A 26,240-nucleotide genomic window follows, 5' to 3' on the forward strand; every position below is an offset into this window, starting at 1 on the left:
GCGGGGTAAAGTGGAAGTGACGAGCACTTTGGAACTCGTCAGCAGAGAATACAGGATGTTTCAAATTAGTTCGGAATACGGATATGTTTGGTCTGGAAATGAGGCCACTGTCATTAACTTCATTATCATTGACAGGATCTGTGGATAGAGAGAAGTTACACTACCTTGAAAAAGTATTCAGCCCCCAATCCGTTGTTCATGTAAATGGGTATTACAACTAAGGATTTTGATCAATTTAATTCAGTATCTTTATTTATGAGTCATATGCTCTCTGTTTTCTAATTTCAGCATATAAATTCGGGAAAAATTTGAAGCATGAAAACCTGAAAATATTAAAAAAACTTGAATGATAACAGTTTAAAAGTATTCATACCCCTTTGCTCAGTACCTAGTTGAGTCACCCTGTCGCAGATATTAGAGCCAATAATCATTTTAGTTAAGTTTTTCTTAGCACTGTACAACTTGATGAAGCAAGACTTGTCCATTCTTCCTTACCGAAGCTGTGCTGGATTAGATGGGGAGCGCCGGCGGACAAAACTCCTGAGGTCTTGCCAGAAATGTTTTATTGGTTTACCGACAGGTCTCTGACTGGACCACTGAAAGACATCAATTTTCATCACTTGAAGCCACTCTATGGTTGATTTGGACGTGCTCTTCGGGTTGTTCTGCTATAAGATAAACTTCCTCCCCAGCTTAAGCTTTCGAGGGTTTTTATGAAGATCTCTCTGTATTTCTGAGCATTCATTTTCCCATTAATCCTGACTAGATTTCCATTACTTTAGTGCATTCCATAGCATGATGCTATCTCCATTATACCTTACAGTGGACATGGTATAATCTTGCTGATGTGTAGTATTAGATTTACACCACCAACAAACCTTAGATTGAGGCCACAAAGTTCCACTTTAGTCTCATCCGACCAACATACCTTGTTACCCAGTTTTACTGTATCCTCTAAATGATGTTTTATGAAGACTTTGTGGACAAGGGTACAGTTTGAGTTTTTTTTTAAGCCAACTGTTCTACCTTGCCATTCTTCCTCAAAAACTCTATTTGTGAAAACACTTAGACATCTTGGAACCTGGAAAATAATCTCCAGCTGCAGCTACTGACTTTTGCAAGTCACTCAGAGTGACTGTTACTGTCACAGTAGCCTCACCTACAAGAGCTATTCTTCTCCAGTGACTATGTTTAGAGGGGTGCCTGACCGCGGTAACTTGGCAGTAGTTTCATGCTTCATATTTTTCCACTCTTCCTACATTCGGCTGCAGTAAATTCTGAGATATGTTCAGTGCGTTTGGGATGATCTTGTACCCTTCCACTAAAATTTCTGCTTCTCTATGATTATTTTTCTGACCTGTCTTGGAAGTTCTTTTATCTTCAATCTGGTTTGGTCAGTAGCATATCTATCGTACTTTTTGACCTTCCAAAGAAAGGTGTACTAATTATTCAGAATTCATTGAAAACAGGAGATCCTCCAATTTTCAATATCAACAAATACATGAGTTGTTAAGTTAAATCAGTATATTGCACATAAGAAAAGTTTGTTTTTTAAGGATTGCTTTTTTTGGAGTCTTGAATACTTTTTAAGAATGAAGATTTTGATTTTAACTTTGTGTGAATATTTGACAGGTTATGGATTTTTTTTTTCTTTTGATTTGACATGATGGACAGTGTTTTGTAGATTAGCTCAAAATCTACTTCTATGTAATTTAAGCTTAGAAAACGAGACTGTAAATGTGAAAATTGTTGTGAGGCTGAATACATTTTTCAGGCACTGCATCTGCAGATAAACCTACATTGATTCACTTCAGCGTTAAGGACTGAGAGTTCAGCATCACCGTATGCCTGTATGTAAGATGGACAGGGACAACACATCCAGGGAACTCTGAAGGTCAAGGTGTATTGAGTGATTAATTGAAAAAAAAATATGTTGCAAGGCAAGAACAGCGAATATCAAAAGGGCAACCTACATCACAAATTATCAGTGGCAACTAAGATAAAGGATATTGTTAATAATGACATTAATATAAGTACAGTATATTAATAAGAGTTTTATGTCGAATAAATATCTCATCATTCCAGCGGGTACATGGGGTACAGGTATCAATTAAAGCTGATGTATCGATGGCAAACTCTTCTATCGTCTTTAGGCATGACGCCTGGGCATATCTAATCTGATAGTACGGTATTTATACATTGGTGATCAGCCCTTCCTGATTGGTTAGTCCTCGTCCTATCAGGTTTTATCTCTCCTACATTACAATCGACTTCCAGTTCTTACTTAGAGCGCGAAGTTCGCCTTTGTTTTTCTTTTTCTTCTTCTTCTTCTCGTTCTATATCAATGGCATCCTTTACAAATCGGACAAACCATTTGCGCAGAACAGTCGTTTTGTCCTGTCGAACTCAATCCCATGGCTATTGCGATTGCAGTGTTCCACTACTGCTAATTTCCCTGGGTAACTCAGGCCGATACACCTCCTGTGCTCCTTGATGCAGGTTTCCACCATGCGACCCACCTGGTCAATATATGTTGTTCCATATTCATCGCGAATCCTGTAAACGCCAGCCGACATGAGTCAGTCACCTTTGACCATCATAAGCTGTGACTTGTGCTTCCTTATCGATTTGTGGGTGGTATTAATCTGAATTTTCTTCAGCATCCTGGAGATCCTTCCAGAATCCACGGAAATATAGGGGAGAACCCGTCGTTACCGTCTTTCTTCCCTATATTTCCACAGAGTCTGGAAGGATCGCCTCCATCAAATCTCTTCTTGTTCTCCTGTCCTCTAGGGAATAAAGCTCCGACCCATTCAACTTTTCCCTACAACTGACGTCCTGAATTCCTGGCATCATGCTTGTAAATTTTGTCTGCACTCTTTCAATCTTACTGATAACTTTCCTCCAGATATGTGACCTGTACAGGACACAATACCTTAAATTAGGCGTCACGAATGTCTTACACAAATTCAACACAACACCCCAACTTCCTTACTTTGATTTATGAAGGCTTCTGTATCAAAAGCTTTCTATAAAGCACTCAATACCTTGTGAAGGAATTATGGATCTGTATTCCCAGATGCCTCCGTTCTACAATTCTTCGCAGTGTCCCACTGCTCACTCAACAAGTTCTCGGCATGTTTGTCCTCCCAAACACTTCATACCTGTCTGCATTAAATTCAATCTGGTATGTTTACATCCGTACCCGTCGACATTGTAAGCTTTGATAACCTTTCTTGCTGTCCACTTTGCCCCAGTCTTGGTTTCATCCGCAAACTTGTTGATCAGATTTAGCACATTATAATCCAGATCATTGATATTTCTTACAAACAACAACAACGCCAGCACCAATTCCTGCATCCTTCCATTCGTCACAAGCCTCCAGTCAGAGAGGCAGCATCTAATATCATTCTCTGGCTTAGTCAGCAAAATCAAACTGTAATGCATTTCACTGACACACCTTGAATGCCATACAACTGAACATTCTTGAACAACAACCCATGCGGGCCCTTGTCAAAGGGCTTGCTAACGTCCATGTAGACAACATCAACTGCCTTTCCTTCGTCAAATTTCCTGGTATATTTCTTGAAAATGTCTTTAATAAGTTAGCTTCCACTCATTCCTTGCACAGAGAATATCACAAATACACTACTCCATTTTATGTCCAGTTTCCTATCAACTCCATCCTAAATCTATTCCTCCAAATATTGATGTTATGACCCCTAGTTTTAGTTTAGAAGAAGGAACATTACTGTCTCTATCTCGTCTATCCCTTTCACAATTCTATATGTTTCTCTAAAGTTCCCTCTCATTCTTCTGAATTTCAGCATGCATAATCGCAGTCAATTCAACCCCTGCTCATTGACAAACTCGCCATCAATATGGTCATCCTGCTCTGCAACACCAAGGAAACAATAGTTTTCCTCAAGAGAGGAAACCAGAACAGCATGCAATACACAAAGTTCAAAGTCAATGCATTATCAAAGTACAATGAATATATGTCACCACTACCACCTTGAGATTCATTTTCTTGCAATTATACACAGTAGAACAAAGAAATATCACGCAAAACATACAACGACTGAGAAACAATCAAGGAGCAAAAGACAACAATCTCTGCAAATACAAATAAATAATACTGAAGGCACGAGTTAGAGACCAGTGATAGTGAGCATATAGGTTGTTCAGAGTTGACGTGAGAGAAGTTATCCACGCAGATTCGTCCAGCCATGACCTCACCAGAACCAAAATAATCAACTGGAGGATCGTCTGTGAGAGGAAAGAAACAGACGTCGATTCGGGAGAGCCCCGTACTAGGATAATGTTAACACCGAATTATTGATACGAACTGATTCCTCGCTGATAATGTTAACTCTATCGGAAAAGAACAGTGCGTCTAGTGGTTGGTATGGGAGTTACTGGCTGAAAATAAATAGGGGAGGGAGAAGCTGAGGAGCTGAGACTGTCTCTGAGTCTGGCTGGTTAAGAAGCAGGTGACAGCACTGAGTAACTCGATTGCGGTCCACTATCCGCAAAATTATGCTGTTCAGAGTTCAAAGTACATTTATAATCAAAGTATATATATCATACATAATCTGGAAATTTCCCTCCATACGGGCAGCTAGAAAACGGATACTCCCAATGGAACGCATTAAAAAAAAGACCATCAAATATGCAGAGTGCAGGAAAATAAAAACAAATCGTGCAAACAACAAAAACGATCAGACACCTGAAGTTCACGAGAGTGAGACAGTGGGTCGAGGGCTGTGAAGCCAGTCATCACTGCAGCCGAGCAGCCCGTTAGTTGCAGGCCAGAGCCTCGGTTAAGTGGAGAGACGAGTAAACGTCGATGAGCAGCCAGCTGAACCGGCCAGTCCCTTGCCTCCGGCCCCGACTCCCTGACCTGGCATTTAAATCGATCAAACCTCAGGTGTTTTCTCGCTCGCAGGCCTGGGCCCGGGCCCAGTCAACTCTACTCTGCGTTGTGTCCGCTTTCCTCGCCTCAGTTCTGTCACATCGAATCAGCTCTCAGTCTGCTCCAGCAATGACCAAACATTATCTCATTCCCCACTCTCCGGCCCGGGCACGTCACGCACAACCGTCCTGCATCTTTAATTCTTCAGTTTACACCGCAAAAATGCCAGGTTGTACAGGCGGTTGGAAAGCTCAGCTCCGATAGGAAAGCAATAGGCTATTGATTGCAGTGATCGTTTACTTGAAAATGTGTGATTCATAAAGTAGTTTGTGATTTTGTTTGATACCGATAAGTCATCTCTGTGCTTCACCAGCGCCAGCTTAAACCGGAGTGTCCTCTCCCTGGTGCCAGGGTCAGGGACGTCTCAGAGCAGCTATAGAACAGCGGGCCAGTGTTGATTCAGCCATTGGTGGTGGCTTGCGTCGGAACCAATGGACAGGTAGAAAAGGGGTGATGTCCCACACGGTGAATATAGAGAGTTAGGGAAGAAGGTGAAGAGGAGGACCTGAAGGGTTGTAATCTCCGGGTTACTCCTGGTACCGTGTGGTAGTGGGGTTAGGAACAGAAAGTTCGAGCAGATGAATGTGTGACCGAGGAGCTGGTGCAGGGCCAGGTTTCAGGATTCTGGATCATAGATTCATGGAATCATAGAAACGTACAGCACAGAAACAGGGTATTCGGTCCAAAAATTCTGTGCCAAATCATTTAATCTACCTACTCACAGCGACCTGCACTGGGACCATATCCCTCCATACCCCCATCATGCACGAATGTATTCGAACTTCTCTTAAACGTTGAAATCAAACTTGTATGCACCACTTGTGCTGGCAGCTTGTTCAGACATTCTCATAACCATCTGACTGACGATTTTTCCTTTCCAGCTCTCCTTAAACAGTCACCTTTCACCCTTAACTCATGACCTCTGGTTGTAGTCCCTCTCAACCCGCATGAAAAATGCAACCACGAGAAAATTTGCAGATACTGGTAATTCAAGTAACACACAGAAAATGCTGGTGGAACGCAGCAGCGTCTCTAGGAAGAAGTGTAGTCAACGTTTCTAGCCGGGCCCTTTCGTCAGGACTAACTGAAAGAAGAGATAATAAGAGATTTGAAAGTGAGAGGGGGAAGGGGAGATCCGAAATGATAGAAGAAGACAGGAGGGGGAGGGATGAAGCTTAGAGCTGGAAAGTTGATTGGCAAAACGGATACAGAGTCGGAGAAGAGGGAAGATCATAGGACAGGAGGCCTAGGGAGAATGAAAGGGGGAGCGGAGCCCAGAGGAAGATGGAGAGCAGACAAGGTGTGATTGTGAGAGGGACAGAGAGAGAAGAAAAAAAGGAGGAGAATAAAAATAAATAAGGGATGGGGTAAGCAGGGCAGGAGTGGCACGAAGTCATGAGGTTGTTTTGGCAGTCAAGGTAAAGGATGATCCAAAGAGAGTCGACAGGTATATAAAGAGCAAAAGGATAACAAGGGATAAAATTGGTCCTCTTGAAGATCAGAGTAGTGGGCTATGTCTGGAACCAAAAGAAATTTGGGAAATCCTAAATAGTTATTTTTTGCGTCTGTATTTACTAAGAAAACTGGCATGGAGTCAATAGAAATAAGGCAAACAAGTAGTGAGGTCATAGAACCTATATAAATTGAAGAGGAGGAGGTGCTTGCTATCTTGAGACAAAGCAGAGTAGATAAATCCCCAGGAGTTGACAGGGTATTCCCTCGGACCTTGAAGGAGACTAGTATTGAAATTGCAGATGCCTGGCAGATATATTTTAAATGTCGGTATCCACGGGTGAAGTGCCGGAGGATTGGAGGATAGCTCATATTGTTCCCTTATTTAAAAAGGGCTCAACAAGTAATCCGGGAAATTATAAGCCAGTAAATTTGACATTGGTATTAGGTAACTTATTGGAAGGAGTACTAAGAGATATGATCTACAAGTATTTGGATGGACAGGGACTTATTAGGAGAGGCAACATGGCTTTATGAGTGGTAGGTCATTTTTAAAAAATGTATTAGATTTTTTCGAGGAGTTTACCAGGAAAGTGGACGTAGGGAAGGCAGTGGATGTTGTCTATATGGACGTCAGTAAGGCCTTTGACAAGGTCCGGCATGGGACGTTAGTTAGGAAGATTCAGTCTCTAGGTATACATGGTGAGGTAGTAAATTGGATTAGACACAAGCCAGAGAGTGGTAGGGGAGGATTGCTTTACTGAGTGGAGGCCTGTGACTAGTGGGGTGCCACAGGGATCAGTGCTGGGTCCATTGTAATTTGTCATCTATATCAATGATCTGGATGATAATGTGGTAAATTGGATCAACAAATTTGCTGATGATACAAAGATTGGAGGAATAGTGGACAGTGAGGAAGGTTTTCAAAGTTTGCAGAGGGATTTGGACCAACTGGAAACATGGTCTGAAAATGGCAGATGGAGTTTAATACAGACAAGTGTGAGGTATTGCACTTTGTAAAGACAAACCAAGGTAGACATACAAAGTAATTGGTAGGGCACTGAGGATTGCAGTAGAAGAGAGGGATCTTGGAATAGAGATACAAAATCCCCTAAAAGTTGCGTCACAGGCAGATAGGGTCGTAAAGAGAGCTTTTGGTACTTTGGCCTTTATTAATCAAAGTATTGAGTATAGTAGTTATGGTGAGGTTGTATAAGACATTGGTGAGGCCGAATTTGGTGTATTGTGTGCAGTTTTGGTCACCTGAGTACTGGAAGGATATTAATAAGGTTGAACGAGTGCAGAGAAGGTTTACAAGGTTGTTGCCGGGACTTGAGAAACTGAGTTACAGAGAAAGGTTGAATAGGTTAGGACTTTAGTCCTAGGAGCGTAGAAGAATGAGAGGAGATTTGATAGAGGTATATAAAATTATCATGGGTATAGATAGAGTGAATACACGCAGGCTTTTTCCAATGAGGCTAAGAGAGAAGCAAGAACAGAGAACATCTGTTAAGGGTGCAGGGGGGAGAATTTAAAGGGAACATTGGGCGGGGGCATCTTCGCACAGAGAGTGGTGTGACTGTGGAATGAGCTGCCAGACGAAATGGTAAATTTAAGAAAAACTTGGACAGGTACATGGATGAGAGTTGTATGGAGGGATATGGTCCAGATGCAGTTTAGTGAGACTAGGCAGAAAAATGGTTCGGCACAGCCAAGAAGGACCAAAATGCCTGTTTCTGTGCTGTAATGTTTCTATGGTTTCAATGGCTTCTAACGGAAGTTAGAGAAGTCAATGTTCATGCCATCAGGTTGGAGGCTACCGAGACGGAATATAAGGTGTTGTTCCTCCAACCTGAGTGTGGCTTCACCTTGACAGTAGAGGAGACCGTGGATAGACATATCAGAATGAGAATGAGACGTGAAATTAAAATGTGTGGCCACTTGGAGATCCTGCTTTCTCTGGCGGACAGAGTATAGGTGTTCAGAGAAATGGTCTCCCAGTCTGCGACGGGTCTCAAAAATATATAGAAGGCCAGACCAGGAGCACCGGACGCAGTATATCATCCCAGCCGACTGACAGGTGAAGTGTCGCCTCACCCTGAAGGACTGTCGGAGGCCCTGAAAGGTGATGACGGAGGAAGTGTAAGGGCAGGTGTATTACTTGCTCCGCTTACAAGGGTAAGTGCTGGGAGGGAGATCAGTGAGAAGAGATGGGCGGGGGGGACGACTGGACAAGGGAATCGCGTAGGAAACTACCCCTGCGGAAAGCAGAAAGTGGGGTGGGGGGAGGGAAAAATGTGCTTGGTGGTGGGATCCATTTGGAGGTGGTGAAAGTTACGGAGAATTATGTGTTGGACCCGGAGGCTGGTGGGGCAGTAGATGAGCACAAGGGGAACCCTATCCCTAGTGGGGTGGCGGGAGGATGGGGTGACAGCAGATTGTGTGAATTGGGAGAGATGCGTTTGAGAGCAGAGTTGATGGTGGAGGAAGGGAAGCCCCTTTCTTTAAAAAAAGAAAACATTTCCTTCGTCCTGGTGTGAAGAGCCTAATGTTCAGAGCAGATGTGGCGGAGACGGAAGAATTGCGAGAAGGGGGTGGCATTTTTGCAAGAGACAGGTTGGGAAGAGGAATTGTCCAGGTAGCTATGAGAGTCTGTAGGCTAATAGTAGACATCAGTACATAAGCTGTCTCCAACGACAGAGACAGAAAGGTCAAGAAAGGAGAGTGAGGTGTCGGAAGTGGACCGGGTAAATTTGAGGGCACGGTGAAAGTTGGAGGCAAAGTTAATGACGTCAATAAGCTCAGCATGGAAAATGCCTGCTTGCATTTAGCGGATCTCCGTGACTTCATGTGATGCAAGGGTGAGCTGTACAAAAGAGATGGCTTCACTGAAAGTGTGTGTGGGGTGGGGTGGGTTGGTTGGTATCATGAGGTTCTTTGCTGCTTTGCTCATCACACTTTTTCTGACAAACGATTATCGCAATTGGCAAACAAGAGAAAATCTGTAGATTCTGGAAATTCGAGCAACAAACACAAAATGCTGGAGGAACTCCGCAGGCCAGGCAGCATCTAAGGGAAAAAAAAAGTTCTTCTTCCATAAATGCGGTCTGGCCTGCTGAGTTCTTCCAGCAATTTGTGTGGGTTGATTATCACAAGTAATAGTTTGTAACTTCCCATTGGAATTGAAGACTATTCGACGTGGCAGAAACGTGGCAAGGTGACGGATCGTTCGCTGACAGCGAGGAGATCACAAGCTTCGATCGATGTCAGCGCCGGGCCGAAGGCCAAATGGAGGTGACGAGGTTCGGGAAAGTTTGATTCTGTTTTTCACTGTGGTAACAATGTTAGAGCTGTGAAGGGAGCATTGGGCTGAACTGCCCGGAGAAATCACACTTGCCAATGGAACTGCTTTGAACGATGGCAATAGATTTCTTATAATGGACTGTATGAATTCTCAGCTCTGAAGCTGCTTCATGAGGATGAGGGTGAAGTCTGTTACTGCAACTACAGGGTGATGGGATCAGACTTAGGTAACAATAACTATGTCACCAGTGATATCACAACTTCTGTTAATGGCACTTACAGAATCGGCTGGCAAGCCGACTGCACTTATTGTCCCAGAGTATTCCCTTTCTATTTAAATGGTGTCTCTGGTCTGAACAAACGCTGTCAGGGGGTTATTACAATTTGGCGAAGGTAGTACCAAATACATACCATCTGCCAGCGTTGAAGGCTGAAGGAGACTGAGCAGCGTTACTGGATTGTAGCGTTCCTGTTCTGCGGACCCACCAGACTGACTCGTGAGAGCATCGGTATGGCCCCAGAGTTGCAGTAATTGGCTAACGACACAGCCACAGTGCGGATATAAGTCTGAACACCAATGACATTATCACAAAATGGCAGCAAGCTGCAAAGTTGCCTCTCAAGACTGAGCAGCATTAAACGTTCTGTTGGCTGAAAGCGAAGAGAGCTGTGCCATCATTGGCCTGCAATAATGGACAAACATCCTTGATATATCTGAGAACATCACCAACTTCAGCCGTGTGGATCCCGTTAGACGCTGTTAAGGGTAAGAAGTTTGATCCGAAGATACATACGGCTCTATTATCACCTTTGGGACCTACAATTGGCTTCAATCCCTGCTAGGAAATTTGTGCAACTCCAGTTGCTGATATTAAACCTTGTTTTAATTTCTTGCCTGAGAGCACTATGTGGAGTGATGCCCAAAGAATGTCTGCCTACGTTGTTGTTCAGCAACCCTCCTCTTCAGGATAGTCGATGACAGGATCACTGAGGAGACCTGAATTCTCTGGGTAATTCAACTGCACCCACAATCCATGTTGTCCTTTACAGAACGAAAGGGAAGTGGGAGGAGCTACAGCAAGTCAAGTTAACGTAGCGCCTTGGCAGGGAAAGTTCACAGAGAATGTGCAATCAACCTCGGCAAGAAAGGTCTTTGTAAAGTTTGATTTCCCTTTGCACAGCAGGGGACTGGAGTCATTTTTCGTAGGAAAACAAGATGAGGATGTAAATGACAGTCAATGTTGGTTAGTTACTTTGCTAAAGTGGTGCGAAAATGCGGGAGTTGATAGCTGACAATTAAAGCTACGGTTTAGTGTGCTCGGAGTGATGGACTCAGCCGCTGAGTGTAACAACGAACGCTGCGAAATACAGATTCTCCCAGGGAGATTCGAAGAAGCAGTCTGAACACAACGTGTCCTTCTTCTTGGAAGATTCTACCATTCCGAGCTCACAGCAGCAAGAGATTCCACCTTCCCAATGACCGCTGAACTGATCACTTCAATGCCAAATTATTTTTCCACTTTTCCTGTCCAATATTCCTATTGAAGTTGAGCAGTAAAAGCAGCATCTCCCCGTCGTGGAATTGAACCCCGGTCTCCCGCGTGACAGGCGGGGATACTAACCACTATACTAATGAGTAATTGCAATATGTTATTTCAAGCACAAATAAAAGCACAAGACGGTGGATAGTATTACCTTGTTGTTTTTTGAGTGCAATATTGGGGTCAGTGTCATTTCCACAGAGGTGTCTCAGTTTCCTCCAGCGATTCAGTCACCGTTGTGTTCAAGGATTAGCGAAAGGAAGTACTCTCGTTCGAACTCAACTCCGTCTTGTTGAAAAGTAATGCGACAGAGAGGAAACGATGTGTAGCTCTTCGAATTTTGAAGGTATCATTCTCACTTCAGTCCGATTCCGTGCCAATTACTGGGAGTTTTCTCTCTCCGGTCCGTAGGAAGATCGTGCCATCAACTGGACATAACAGGAACTGCAGCACAGTCAGGAGTCAGAGTGACCAGACTCAGAAAGCAGCTCGAGCCACAGTCATGCACCCCTGGAGACAATTCAGGACCCAAGCCTCCTGCAGAATGATGGGACAATGGTGATATAATGATGAACACAGCGCTCTTACAGAAAATTGACGCAGGTCTGATTTCCAAACATCGCAGTTAGCAGAGTTTTCATCTTCCATCGAAACTATCAGACGTAAACTCTTCATAGAAACCGATCTGCGCAGACTTCTTTCGGCCGACTGGTCAAACCTGCTAAATCGCGCACGAGTTCCCGAAATTGTTTATATCCATGATTGAGTATAAAATTATTATTCACCCTGGGCTGGCCAGTCGATCAAGGGTGGGTTTCCTATCTTTCAGATTTTCTCGATGAACCGGCCAGTGCAGCTTCCTGCTGTCACTATAACCCAGACTCCCACAACAAACTAAAACGCATCCAAACCTGTCAGATGATCTGTTTACCCTGAGTGTGTCATTCTACACACCACTCAATCTGCCTGTCCCTGTGGGATCCCTCTCCACACCCTCTCTCCAGCACACGATTAAATTAAACCCTCCTTTATTGTGATTAACAAATGTAAGATAGAATCACAGACTCATGCCACCCTGAAACAGGCCTTTCGACCCACCACGTTCATGCTGACAATCAAGAACCAATCTCACCAGAGTAAAAAAAATCAACTCACTTACGAACTGATTTATTGCCTTCAGTGCCTTGCTGGTTGAGGTGCTTGCCCAGACAATTCTCTAATGTTCTGCGTATATCTGCCTCCGGCATGGGTTCCAGTTTCCAAACACCGTCTTCATGAAATTCCTAATCTGATGCTGTCTAGGTTTACACACGCCAGGACATTTTACCAGCATTCAGATAGGCCCCGGCTAATTTGATATGACCTTCAAAGGTCTTCATCACCTCCAGCACTCCATGGACACAACCGCACTCTATCCAGTCTCGGTTTACACCGGAACTCTCCATCTCAGGCAAAATCCTTATGAATATCCCCTGCATTCAACGCTTCAGTCCGTTTACAGAGTGCGCAGAAGTTACGATTCTCGAATCCTCGGTAAATTAGACAAGTCATAGATGGTAAACACAAAATAATCTGCAGATGCTGGGGTCAAAGCAACACTCACAACACGCTGGGGGAACTCAGCAGGTCGGGCAGCATCCGTGGAAACGATGAGTCGAAGTTTCGGGCCAGAACCCTTCGTCAGGACTGTAGGGGGAAGGTGCAGAAGCCCTATAAAGAAGGTGCGGGAGGGAGGGAAGGAAAAGGCTGGTAGGTTCCAGGTGAAAAACCAGTAAGGGGAAAGATAAAGGGGTGGGGGAAGGGATGCAGGGAGGTGATAGGCTGGAAAGGTGAAGAAAGAATAGAGGAAAACTCATTGGGTAGTAGAAGGAGGCGGGACCATGCGGGAAGGTGTAGGCAGCTGGGGGAGGGGGGCAGAGTGACATAGGGTTAGGGAAATGGAGCGGGAGGGAATTACGGGAAGTTGGAGAATTCTATGTTCATACCAAGGGGCTGGAGACTACCTAGACGGTATATGAGGTGTTGCTTCTCCAACCTGAGTTTAGCCTCATAATGGCAGTAGAGGAGGCCATGTATGGATATATCTGAAAGGGAGTGGGAAGCAGAGTTGAAGTGGGTGGCTACTGGGAGATCCTATCTGTTCTGGCGGACGGAGCGGAGGTGCTCGATGAAGCGGTCCCGAAATTTGCGACGGTTTCACCGATGTAGAGGAGGCCGCACCGCGAGCACCGGATGCAATAGATGACCCCAACAGACTCACAAGTGAAATGTTGCCTCACTTGGACGTAACGTTTGGGGCCCTGAATGGTGACAAGAGAGGAGGTGTAGGGGCAGGTGTAGCACTTACGCTTACAGGGATAAGTGCCAGGTGGGAGATCCGTGGGGAGGGACGTGTGCACCAGGGAGTCACGGAGGAACCGATGGTCTCGACCGAATGGATGACCATGGGCCCAACACACTCCCGCTGCGCCACTCTGCTATTGGCTGAACGTGGTGTTGCGATGCTCCGTTGTGGACGCTTCCAATCTTTTATCTTTACTTATCGGTGTTCTGCTGACATCACATCGTTTCCAATAATAACTGATCTTCGTTGATTTATTTCGCGCCTATCTCTCCGCCCGTGTCTCTCTGTTTTCTTTTCCATTTTTCCTACCCCCGGCCCCATCCTGTCCTTATCTCTGTGCTCCGACCCATTCGGAGACCTCGTTCCAGGCATGTCAGCAATGAATGTGTTTTGTATTATCTATCAACACGATTTCAGTAGCCCTGCTGTCACACATTCTGTTTATCTTCCATTGTGTCTCTTCTGCGTCCTCTCTCTTTGTCTCTGGGCTGTTCTTCGGGACAAACATCAATGGGTCGAACAACAGAGAGCCGAAATGAGCCAAAGGACACTATTTCCTCCTGTCGGTATTTTGCAATTTACGATTGTTTCATTCACACCTAGGTGATTTAATTTAATCAATCCCGAGGTCTCGTTAACTTCTCAGCCCGTTGATGTAATTTAATAAATAACACAATGAAATAGATCTCGGCTGATCCTGCTGTTGTGCTTTTCTGCCTCGTGGGTGTAAAAACCGAGGACTGAGTCTTCGGGCCTACTCCGGATGCTCCGGGAGCGGATCTGTTATCCAGTCTGACTCGGAATGCTGTTTGCTTGCTACTCTTGTTTACACGATGTGTGTTTCTTTCGCTCTCTTTCTCTGCACATTGGATTTTGGTCTGTTTAAAATTGGATTATTCGAGTTTCTTGACTTGTGGCTGCTTATGAGCAGACAAATCTCAAGGTGTATAATTTATACCTTCTTTGATAATAAAGGTGCGATGAATTTTGAATTCTCTCTCGTTAATAGATTTTACCTCTAGTGCCTCTGAGAAAGGGAGATCCAAACGACCTCGTTCTCCTGCCTGCACGTAGGGGCCCGTACTGAAAGAAGGATATCCTTAGTGAACGAGGGAACGCGGCAAGTGGTCACTAGACTTGTCCGCTGAGGAGACCTGAAGCATTGTGGGCCGATACTCTCCGGAATTATCTCATTTCTTCACACACTGACGGAGCCCCATGATTAGGAACGCTGAAGATGTGCGGCTCAATAGGAAAGCAGTTCAGTCCATGTTGGTGGCAGATGATCAGTCGAATGTTAAAAGTGACCAGAGTGAATCAGCCGACAGAATTTCCAATGAACACCCTGAATTCATAAGAACCTACACGAGGAAAGATGGGGATTGATTACAGATGGTTACTATGGATCAGTATGCAGAAGCTCTGGACTGCAAACAATCCCTCTTCTCCACACAGTACATCGGCTGCTCTGTCAATGTGTTCCACATCCCCACTGCACTGTCTGACTATACATCTTCCTGTTTCACACCGATTCTAAAACTAGATAAAAAGAAAGATATCAAAATATTAGTGAGTGTGTAAAGTTCAGTGAAATGAAAGGTAACGTTAATCAATATAGTAGTTTAAAATAGAAGGAAGCATTTTATCGGAATGGTAAGGTTTTGTCGCCCTCTGACAGTCAACGTGATTCAGCTGAGCGAGGACGTCAATTCCAAAATGCTTGCTGGCAACCATACAGCATGTTCCAAAACTTTGGTTAAGCAAGCAAGGTTTATAGCGAGGAGACCCGAATCCATCAGTACAGAAATTGTTTTTCAATTATACAGAGACACAGCATCTGGAACACCATTCAGAGTACGGACATTTAAAGGGCTGCTGTTAATCGCGGGAAACGAGTAAAGTTTACTTTTTAAAATTAAATTAATACCTGTGGTGTGCAACTTGTGTTCTGAACCGAGTTCGAGATACAAGGATTGTATCTTTTGGAATAAAAAGCAGTAAGAACGAGTTACAGAATAGATGCAAAATCCTGAGGGGTCTTAACAAATGGGATGTGATGAGATTGGTTCCTTCTGGATGAGAATATAGATTACAGTCACAACGGCCCGTTCATAGGAAATACTGGAACAGTGGTCCGGTGATTCCAATGCAGAGATGACCATTCAAAGGAAACAACTGGAAGACCTGTGTCGACCACTCCCCTTCCTATCTTCTATGTCCGGAGATTCCTCTCCGTAAAGTTCAAAGTTGAAAGATTAAACTAAATTTATTCCCGAACTACATACATGTCACATAGGAGCGTCAACATTAAATAGAAGAAAACACAAGCGAATCAATGAAAGGCCGCACTCAACAAAGACAGCAAACAACAAAGGTGAACAAAACCATAAACTACACAAATATTAATAATAATTAATCAATAAATGTCGAAAACATTAATTGATTAGTCTTCAAAGTGAGTCTCTGGGTTGCGGATACAGTTCAGTGTTGGGTAAATGAAGTTATCCATTCTTCTTCAATAGCCTGATGGCTGAGGGGTAATGGACCTATTGATAGGTTACCTCCTTCCCATTGCCAGCAGCGAGAAGAGAGTATGATCTGGACGGTCAGGATACTGATTTCCGTGTAGTTGAGCTCAGCGGTGAGGAGGGCTTTACCTGTGCTGGACTGGGCTCTATCCATTACTGTTTGTGAGCTTTTCCGTACAAGGGCATTGGTGGTCCCATGCCAGGTCCTCATGCCACCAGTCAATATGATCTCCGCCGCACACCTATGGAAATCTGTCAACATTTTAGATGACGTGTAGAGGTGCTGCCGAGCCTTTGCTGTTGTGAAACGTATGTGCCGGGCCAAGGATTGATAATCTGAAATGATAACACTGAGGAATTTAAAGTTACTCCCTCATCCTTCCTTCGCTAATTCTCCTTCATCCCTCAACATCCGCACTGTACCCTCACTCGGCTTTTCACATAGATTCCTTTCTCACTTCTTTCATTTCTTGTGCTGAGTTTGCTACTCACTCCCATAACTCCACTTCAGTGATAGTTTAACTACCTCGACATGTTTCCAGAGCTTCTTCCGCTGGTGTCTTCACAGGACCGCCGTCTCTCCAAAGGCATAACACGCTGCCAGGAGGTTATGATCGTCGCGTATTTATTAATGTCCACATACAACTAATATTAACATAATTCCTTTGAAATATTTCCAGGCCTGTTCGTGTTCAGTATCTCAACTGTGTTGTCACACTTATTCCTTCAGTTTGCTAGCCAATGCGCATTCTGTATTTAACTGTTTGGCAAGTGAGACAGAAGGACACGGATCAACACACCTGGAGGAACTCAGCAGGTTAGGCAGCATTTATGGAAACGAGTAGAGTGACGTTTTCGGCCGAGACCCTTCAGGATGACTGGATAAATCAAATGAGGAGTAGAATTGAAGACTGGGAGAGGAGAGGGAGAAGCCAGGTGATAGGTGATAAGCAGCTGCCAGCGTGTCTTTACACAGTCCCACGTCGGGGAGTTAAAACACAACCCTTACTGTATCAGTTACGAAGCTTCGGTGGAAAAATGGAAAAACCGCCCCTCGTTACAGGGCATCAGCGATAGTTCCCACCTCCCTATCTGTCACTAACTCGTCCGATCGTGATGGTCTGAACATGACACCAACAGTTGATCTCGGTGGAGGAATTGTTGCATTTGAGGGAAGTGCTTGCAGTGCATTAATGTCGCGAGTTCCGCTTCACAATGTGAACTGCTGGTTCAGCACCGAAGGAATTCCGACATTCATTCAATCATCAGGACAGGATTAGGAAGTTAATGGCACCTCGGGATTTAGTCCGCCTTGTGGGTGAAAACGACGTTGTTTCTTTCTTTTAAAGCCTCACAAGTGGGATGAATTGTTTGCCTGAACAATTAAATAATCTAAAACAGAGTCACTGGTGAAATATCGGGAACGAGGTGCAAGACGGGATAGAGCATAAACGGCACAGAGGTAATAACTGGCTGGGTCAGAAAGTAGGGAAGAAAGAAAGAAAGGTGGGGAAAAGGAGAAAGAGGAGAAACAGGGAATGAACGAAAGAAAGTGGGTATGAATACGGGGAAAAGAGGGAATGCACCCAGACATACACAGACCCAGAACTAGACTCAGACAGTGATGTTGTGGGGATGGAACTGGACTCTCTGACGGTGGTGTCTGAAAAGAGGATGCTGTCCAAGTTGCATGCCATCTTGGTCAATGTCTCCCATCCACTACATAATGTACTGGGTGGGCACAGGAGTACATTCAGCCAGAGGTTCATTCCCCGAGATGCAACACAGAGCATCATAGGAAGTCATTCCTGCCTGTGGCCATCAAACTTTACAACTCCTCCCTTGGAAGGTCTGACACCTTGAGCCAATAGGTTGGTCCTGGACTTATATCCAGGCATAATTTACATATTATTATTTAAATATGTATAGTTTTATATTGCTATATTTATACTCTCTTCTTGGTTGATGCAACTGTAACGAAACCCAATTTCTCTCGGGTTTAAAAAAGTATGACGATGACTATGACTAAGACATATACAGACACAGAAATAAACACACACAAACACACAAATAAAGCATAGCACACATAACAATTAATTATACAGTATTATCGGTAGCAGAGTGGCGCAGCGGAAGCGTGCTGGGACATAACCCAGAGGTCGATGGATCGAAACCATCCTCCGCTATATTTTCTGTTAGCGGCAGCGCTTATGCATCCTCGTGTTTTAAAACACAAATGTGTCATATTATGCATCTGTAAAAGGAAACCGCATTTCAATTGGCATCTGCCATTTATTCGTACTTCATTTAATTCTCGTCTCTGTGGCGCAATCGGTGAGCGCGTTCGGCTGTTAACCGAAAGGTTGGTGGTTCGAGCCCACCCAGGGACGCTGGTGATCGTCAGCAGTTTTTTTTTTATATATCTTTTTCTCCTTCAAGAGAAAATGTGCAGCAGCAGCTACGGAATAAAGTATACAGTCGATGTTTCAGGCCCAAACCCTTCTTCAGGATCACGAAACAGCCTGGCCTGCTGAGTTCCTCCAGCATTTTGTGAGTGTTGCTTGGATTTCCAGCATCTACACATTTTCTCGTTAGTGATTCGACTTCTACACTATGATTTCTCTTCCACATACACGAGGAGTAAACATCTTTACGTTACGTCTCCCTCTAAATGTGCAATGTAAAATTTATAGTAATATGTAATAAATAGTATGTACAGCAGGACAGTCAATATAACATAGAAATACGATTGTATCAGTGTGAATTAATCAGACTGATGGCTGGTGGAAGAAGCTGTCCCATAGCCGTTTGGTCCCGACTTTTATGCTGCGGTACTGTTTCCCGGATGGTAGCAGCTGGAACAGTTTGAGATTGGGGTGACTCGGGTCCCCAACAAACCTTCGGGTCCTTTTTACACACGCTAGTGATCCGGCAGTTTTTTTTTCTCTCTCTCTCTCTCTCATACAGGAGAAAATGTGCAACTGCATCTATGGAATAAAGTACACAGTCGCCGTTTCAGGCCGAAACCCTTAGAAACATAGAAACATACAAAACCTACAGCACAATGCAGGCCCTTCAGCCCACAGTGCTGTGCCGAAATTACCTGGGGTTACCTATAGCCCTCTATTTTTCTAAGCTCCATGTACCTATCCAGGCGTCTTTTAAAAGACCCTGTCGTATCCGCCTCCACCACTGTCGCTGGCAGCCCATTCCATGTACTCGCCACTTTCTGCGTAAAAAAACTTACCACTGACATCTCCTCTGTAGTTGCTTCCAAGCACCTTAAAACTGTGCCATCTCGTGCTAGCCATTTCAGCACTGGGGGAGAAAAAACACCTTTGATTATCCACACGATTAATGCCTCTCATCTTCTACACCTCTATCAGGTCACCTCTCTTCCTGCGTCGCTCTAAGGAGAAAAGGCCGAGTTCACTCAACCTATTCTCATAAGCCATGCTCCCCAAGCAAAACCATATCCTTGGATATCTCCTCTGCACCCTTTCGATGGTTTCCACACCATTCCTGTAGTGAGGTGACAAGATCTGAGCACAGTACTCCAGGTGGAATCTGACCAGGGTCCTATATAGCTGCAACATTACCTCTCGGCTCGAAAATTTAATCTGACGGTTGATGAAGGCCAATGCACCGTATTAACCAGAGAGTCAACTTTCTTTGAGTGTCCTATTGACTCGGACCCCAAGATCCCCCTGATCCTCCACACTGCCAAGAGTCTTACAATTGATACGATATTCTGTCATCATATTTGACCTACCAAAACGAACCACCTTACACTTATCTAGGTTGAACTCCATCTGCCACTTCTCAGTCCAGTTTTGCATCGTATCTCTGTCCCGCTGTAACCTCTGACAGCCATCCACACAATCCACAGTACACTGAAAATTTGTGGCATCAGCAAATTTACTAACTCATCCCTCCACTTCCTCATCCAGGTCATTTATAAAGATCACGAAGAGTAGGGGTCCCACAACAGATATCTGAGGCACACCACTGGTCACCGGCTTCCATGAGGATATGCCAAGTCTACAGCCTCTCTGTGCCTTCTGTGGGCAGGTCAGTTCTGAATCCACAAAGCAATGTCCCCTATGATCTCATGCTTCCTTACTTTCTCAATAAGCCTTGCATGGGGTACCTTATCAAGTGCCTTGCTGAAATCCATACACACTACATCTACTTCTCTACCTTCATCAATGTATTTAGTGACATTCTTCAGGATCATGAAGCAACCTGACCTGCTGAGTTTCTCCAGCATTTTGTGTGTGTTGCGAGGATTTCTAACCTCTGCACATTTTCTCGTTTGTGATTCGACTTCTGCACGTCGAAGTCCCTTTACTGGATGCCTACCCTGAAGAAGTTAAACGTCCCCTTCGACGGGAGTTCAGTGAAACGATCTCTCACGGTCGCCCCCTCTGCAATTTCAGCGTTTTTGTTTCTGCTGCGTTTCATTGCGAGATGGGAAACGCTGCGCTGTCCGGAGGCAGCGCTCCCCACTGCAGTGGCGATGAGCACAGTGGGAATTGAATCTGTTCTACGTGTTTCAGTCACTTATACCGAAATACAGTGAAATGCTTCTCTTTCTCTCTGTTCATAGAGATCAAATGCACAGTTCCTTGGGAGAGAACAAAGTGAAGCAATAAGGAAATGCAGATAAAGTGTAACAGCGACAGGGAAAGCACGGCGCAGGTAAACAATAAAGTGCAGCATCATAACGAGGTGGATTGTGAGTTCCACAGTCCACCTTATCGTACTAGGGAACCATTCAATAGATACAATTTTCCATGAGACTGTGATGCGTACCTTCTGCTTGACGAAGGAGGGAGATCAGAAAATATTCGGGACGGGTTGTGTCTCCGGTCAGGAATCTGTATGTTCGATTTGACCAGAAAGTGTACGTTTCCTCGAGCGGAGTCATTGGAACTAACGGACTTCCGGGGTCTAAAGTTGTGTTTTTCATTCAATTCGGGGTCCTCGATCCTCCTACATCAGGGACCACCACCATCATACGTGAGGGATCCATCATCTGTCCATTAGTGAATTTCACTCGCAGTAAATTGCCCGTGAATTCTGCGTTCATAGTGCTTGGTGATAGGTTATTTTTTTTCAGTCTAAAATTGTACACCCTGCTATGGCCGGGAATCTAAGCCGTGTCAACTGCTTGGGAAGCAGCTATGCTCACCGATATACCACCATCGCCCCATGATGCAAACCAGATTCGGTTACTGAATGGTCTCTGGTGCTATAAGATTCTGTAACTCGATTCTCAGTGTCTGAGCCGTTTTCTGAAGGATCGTTCCTCACTCTGTTGCAGTTCCTATTCCGAACAGTTCATGTCGCTACGTTCCGACAGACCGGAGAAACACAGCACCTGGGATCCAACTGAAGGGAGAATCCACCCGAGAGATTCGAAGGGCGACAAATGATATCCTGCTTCACGTATCAGTAAATGGGAATCAAATCCTGATTATAAATATCCGTTCAAACAATACGCAGTTAGACGCTAATGGGATCCCTTCCTTTGGCCAGTCCGTGAATTCAGTAAGTGACTTTATCACTAAAGAATCCTGAGACCCGTACAGTCACACAGTGAGGAGGGGATGGATAAAAAGCGCCACCTCTACACTCAGCAAACAAACATCAGAGTGATTCGATGAGTTCTCCTAACCCTGACATCCGTGTGACAGGTTCCACACTCTTATTTATTCCTCGCTAGTTCAGTGGTTAGTTTCCCCACCTGTCACGCGGAAGAGAGGGGTTCGATTCGCTGACGGGGAGACCGTTTTCCTGCTTCAAATGAAGACGGGATTAGAATATGGGACAGTCAAATAGCCCGCAACTGGAGAGTTTCCCGAGAACAAGGGACGGTCTGTTCAGCATTTTTTTTTCAGTGTTCCATCATCGTGTCTGTACTTCAACGCCGTTCGGCATTACGCTCGGTGACCAAATCCTTAGCTCCGAAATATTAAACAGAGGCTGCTGCTCCGAGATACTCCCCCGCACTTTCCCACTACTCATGGCGACTCTCTCAGATTCCCTGGGTGACTGTGTGGAGAGGACTGGCAAAGGTACAGCATTTTGGAGAGAACCAAACCATGTGGCCGTGTTTACCGCCGGGTTTAAAGTCGCCCTGCCCCTCCCGCAGCCCCGGACCCTCCGACCAGACTCTCAAAAAGTGCACTGGAGGAAGGTGAGCTTAATGTTTGTGACGTCATTGCAGCACGTACGTAACCGCTGCGTGGCCCCACCCCTAGACCTGATTGACAGCAGAACCAAGAAGAAGGTTCGAGCTTCTGACTGGCTCAGGAGCAATAGCGGTTGGTGGCGCTGGCAGCAAATGTGTGGGGATTGTGGGAAGTAATGTAGGTTCAGGAGGGGACCCTCCGTCTGGAAAAAGATCCGGAAACTGAGGGTTCTGGTGAGTACGGGAGGAGGTTGGAATGAAGTTGAATCTAGATCTGGAATCTCGATCTGGAATAATTTCAAGTGATTTGTTAGGAAGGGCTGGAGACTTTGGAAAACAAAAAAAGACTTCAAGGTATTGTTGAAATTTGACCTGGAATAGCCTTCATTTATAAATCCCATTAAATTAACTACAGCAACACACAAAATGCTGGAGAAACGCAATAGCAACTATGGAAAAGAGTTCAGTCGACATTTCGGACCGAGACCCTTCATCAGACCTGAGTTCCTCTGGCATTGTGTATGTGTTGTTTGGATATCTAGTATCCTCACGTTTTCTCGTTTGAAATTAACTACAGAGTTGAAATCTGCTTTAGGGAGTATAGATTGCGCTCAAACCTGAAGAGGAGGAGATGTGCCAATCGTTAAGATGAGAAACTGTGAGAAGGCTTTATTGCGTTAAAATCAGATAATATCTCTGTTGCCTGATGAAAATAGAGGTATCGGGGGTGTTAGAACTGTCACAAAGGGGTGCTGGGAATGGACCCAAATGCGAGACACAGACATTGAAGTACAAGGAACAGGACTTGACCAGAGTAGGGACGTGACAGGATTCAGACCAGGAGCAGGGACAAGAAGGCAGACTTCGTCTAGGGAAAGCAGGACCACAGCTAGAGACCATGGACTTGGAGACAAGCTGGGGTCTCTGCTCTTGAACTTGGCTGCGGGATCGTCGAGACTTGGGTTCTTGGAACTTGGCTGCGGGATGGTAGAGGCTTGGATTCTTGGAGCTTGGCTGCGGGATCGTCGAGACTTGGGTTCTTGGAGCTTGGCTGCGGGATCGTCGAGGCTTGGGTTCTTGGAGATCAGAGACATACTGGGAACGGAACATCAACATAGAGCCGGGACTTACCTTCGAAAAGCAGGGATTCATCTTTAAGCAATACACATCAGAGTTGCTGGTGAACGCAGTAGGCCAGGCAGCATCTCTAGGAAGAGGTACAGTCGACATTTCGTGCAGAGACCCTCCGTCAGGACTAACTGAAAGAAGAGCTAGTAAGAGAGTTGAAAGTGGGAGGGGGAGGGGGAGATCCAAAATGATAGGAGAAGACAGGAGCGGGAGGGATGGAACAAGAGCTGGACAGTTGATTGGCAAAGGGGATATGAGTGGATCAAGGGACAGGAGGCCCAGGGAGAAGGAAAAGGGGGAGGGGGAAAACCCAGAGGATGTGAAAGGGGTATAGTGAGAGGGACAGAGGGAGAAAAAAATGTGTATATAATTAAATAACTCTTCTTTAACACGACACTAACATGAGAGAGGACAGAATATAGACATAGAGCCAGGACTTATCCTAAGACAAGCCAGGACTCAACTTCATCTCCTCACCAAGGTAGGACAGGTCCCTCCGTCAGGTAATGGCAGAACGGCAAGACATACCCAACAGAGGCGAGGACAAGACAAGACAGATCCCCCAGCAGGGCAATAGTAAAACGACCTGACTTACCCCACGGAGGCGAAGACAAGACAAGACCCTCCGCAGGGCAACGGCAGAACTGCCTGTCTTAACCCAAGGAGGCGAGGACAAGACAAGACAGAGCACCCCGCAGGGCAACGGCAAAACGGCCAGGCTTACCCCACGGAGGCGAGGACAATAAGAGACAAACACCAAAGAAAAACAGACAGCTCTATCTCTGCTCCGGGGTAGCTCTGAGTCTCAGTTCAGCCAGCAACATCAGCTGGCTACAGAAACAGCCGGATACCTACCTTGCTCAGAGAGGCTGGCAGCCACTCAGTTGGCCCAGGAAACAGCAGAATCCATACTACAAAGACGGCCCCGACTACCGACAGACATGCTCCATTAAACGATGGTTCCCCAACACGGCCTAAAGATGACAAGTGGCCGCTCTAGTCTTCCACCAGCAGGTTGCTCCAAGGGGAACTGCCGAGACAAACCAGCAGCCCACAATGGAATCCAAGGCTACTTTTCTTCCAACCTCAAGATGAGAATCAGGTGCCTATGATTAACTCAAACAAGGGATATCCACAGAACCATTGAAACTACAGCACAGAAACAGGCCCTTTTGCCCTACTTGGCTGTGCCGAACCATTTTGTGCCTAGTCCCACTGAACTGCACACGGACCATATCCCTCCATACACCTCCCATCCATGTATCTGTCCAATTTATTCTTAAATGTTAAAAAAGAACCTGCATTTACCACCTCGTCTGTCAGCTCATTCCATACTCCCACCACTCTCTGTGTGAAGAAGCCCCCCCTAATCTTCCCTTTAAACTTTTCCACCCTCAACCTTAACCCACGTCCTCTGTTTTTTTCTCCCCTTGCCTCAGTGGAAAAAGCCTGCTTGCGTTCACTCTATCTATACCCATCATAATTTTATATACCTCTATCAAATCTCCCCTCATTCTTCTACGCTCCAGGGAATAAAGTCTTAACCTATTCAACCTTTCTCTGTAACTGAGTTTCTCAAGTCCCGGCAACAACCTTGTAAACCTTCTCTGCACTCTTTCAACCTTATTTATATCCTTCCTGTAATTTGGTGACCAAAAGTGAACACAATACTCCAGATTCGGCCTCACCAATGCCTTATACAACCTCACCATAACATTCCAGCTCTTATACTCAATACCTCGATTAATAAAGGCCAATGTACCAAAAGCTCTCTTTACGACCCTATCTACCTGTGACGACACTTTTAGGGAATTTTGTATCTGTATTCCCAGATCCCTCTGTTCCACTGCACTCCTCAGTGCCTTACCATTAACCCTGTATGTTCTACGCTGGTTTGTCCTTCCAACGTGCAATACCTCACACTTGTCTGTATTAAACTCCATCTGCTATTTTTCAGCCCATTTTTCCAGCTGGTCCAAGTCCCTCTGCAGGCTCTGAAAACCTTCCTCACTGTCTACTACACCTCCAATCCTTGTATCATCAGCAAACTTGCTGATCCAATTTACCACATTATCATCCAGATCATTGATATAGATGACAAATAACAATGGACCCAACACTGATCCCTGTGGCACACCACTAGTCACAGGCCTCCACTCAGAGAAGCAATTCTCTACCACCACTCTCTGGCTTCTTCCATCGAGCCAATGTCTAATCCAATTTACCACCTCTCCATGTATACCTAGCGACTGAATTTTCCTAACTAACCTCCCATGCGGGACCTTGTCAAAGGCCTTACTGAAGTCCATGTAGACAATATCCACTGCCTTCCCTTCATCCACTTTCCTGGTAACCTCCTCGAAAAACTCCAACAGATTGGTCAAACATGACCTACCACGCACAAAGCCATGTTGACTCTCCCTAATAAGCCCCTGTCTATCCAAATGCTTGTAGATTCTGTCTCTTAGTACTCCCTCCAATAACTTACCTACTACTGACGTTAAACTCACCGGCCTATAATTTCCCGGATTACTTTTCGATCCTTTTTTAAACAACGGAGCAACATGAGCCACTCTCCAGTTCTCCGGCACTTCACCCGTAGACAGCGACATTTTAAATATTTCTGCCAGGGCCCCCGCAATTTCAACACTAGTCTCCTTCAAGGTCCGAGGGAACACTCTTTCAGGTCCCGAGGATTTATCCAGTTTAATTTTCCTCAAGACAGCAAGCACCTCCTCCTTTTCAATCTGTACAGTTTCCATGGTCTCACTAC

The 26,240-nt window shown here is 45.1% G+C and overlaps 1 protein-coding gene and 1 non-coding gene across 2 annotated transcripts in view; one reads left to right on the forward strand and one right to left on the reverse strand.

Moving 5' to 3' along the window:
* The window catches only part of LOC140189013 (uncharacterized), a 1,003,756-nt gene that overhangs the window by 577,361 nt on the left and 400,155 nt on the right, over positions 1 to 26,240 (reverse strand). The gene's annotated exons all lie outside the window — the stretch shown is intronic.
* trnan-guu (transfer RNA asparagine (anticodon GUU)) lies at positions 18,460 to 18,533 on the forward strand. Its single transcript has one exon. It is a non-coding gene; the product is annotated as a tRNA-Asn (tRNA).

The sequence above is a fragment of the Mobula birostris genome, chromosome 28 (assembly GCF_030028105.1).
Source record: "Mobula birostris isolate sMobBir1 chromosome 28, sMobBir1.hap1, whole genome shotgun sequence".
NCBI classification, from domain to species: Eukaryota; Metazoa; Chordata; class Chondrichthyes; order Myliobatiformes; family Myliobatidae; genus Mobula; species Mobula birostris.